Source organism: Nematolebias whitei, chromosome 16 (assembly GCF_014905685.2).
Source record: "Nematolebias whitei isolate Nwh7 chromosome 16, NemWhi1, whole genome shotgun sequence".
Classification (NCBI taxonomy): Eukaryota; Metazoa; Chordata; class Actinopteri; order Cyprinodontiformes; family Rivulidae; genus Nematolebias; species Nematolebias whitei.
In genome coordinates, this window is record NC_056513.1 from 4333778 (window position 1) to 4335247 (window position 1470).

The window sequence follows — 1470 nt, forward strand, 5'->3', positions numbered from 1 at the left end:
AAAATTGTTCGTAAATATCATTTATTCAACAAATGGTTCAGTTTTTTTGTGTTTCCTGAAAAATTGCAAAAAATGACTTGGGCAATTATTTTAAGAAGGTGACGATATATATATATATATATATATATATATATATATAAACATAAAGTGGGCAGTCTTTATTTATTTATTTTATTTTTTTTTATGTTGGTTTCAAACATGTCCCTGCACTAGAAAATATACAGTTTATAAAATGTTAGACAATATAAATGTCAAATCAACACATCTTACTTTAAAGTGAAAATAGAACAACTTTGCATTCTCACTAGCAAATCACCAGTGAAGCAGCTTCACCGATCCAGTGTGTTGTGTGAGTCCACACAAAGACTTTGATCAACTGGAAGGCAAATATTTTAGGCTTTGGGTTATATCAGTTCTGACAGGGCCATTTCTTCAAAGGTTCGGCTGATGTTTTATTTCAAGATTAGGTAACAGTTTGGCTAACACACTGATTCTGAACTTTGAACAGAAAAAAAGTTACAAGAAAGTAAGAATGCTTTATTTTATCTTTTCAACGTGTCCAGGTAATAATAAAAGGGTTGTGACATTGCTGGAAATGTATTCACTTTTGATTAAACGTTTCTGAGTTTAATACAGATCAGCTGCTGTAGCTTTGTGTCATAAAGGTTGTCTTTCAATTAAAACAAGCGGTTCTCTGATGTTCCCCATCACTGAGGAATATGAACAAAAACTGTTTCTAGTTTTCGAGATGAGTGCTTCTCTGAACATTGAAGCAGTGCAGAGTAACGGGACCTTGCAAGTGGAGGGAGCAGTTTCACGGCCATGTGCAATGACAGAGGTAGGGGGTGGCCAATGGTGGCCTTGGCAAACAGATCTTCAGCCACCCCAGTCATTTGAGGAATTATAGTATCTATCTATATCTATCTATCTGTATATCTATCTGTCTGTCTGTCTGTGTCTGTCTGTCTGTCTGTCTCATTTAATTGTACTCTATTAATCCCCAACGGGGGGAGTAATTATCTGCATTTTTTTTTTTCCCATTGCACATGTGAGCACACATACATGAAGCTGTGGGCTGCCATCTAAGGTACCCATGGAGCAGCTGAGCAGTTCATGGCCTTGCTCAAGGGCCCAGAGTGGAGCAAATGAGGGTGGAGTCAGGTGGCGATGTTATGACCATCTCAGATTCTGACATGGCAAGAAGAAAAGTGGAACAGCGGACATGGCAATATACACAATTCAGGTCTAAAAAGTTAGCCTAATTTTTGTGGCTGAGCAATAACCAGGCACTACTGGCAAGCAAGATAATTAGAATGTGACATTTCAACATATTTGTACAGAACCACAATTTATTGTTTATTGTTGTCTAAACATGTTTAAATAATTATTTATTTACTACAGTGCAGGATATGTTTGCATGTTATTTTTCTATGTTTGCATTAAAAACTGCTATGTCAAAATGTGAAGCAG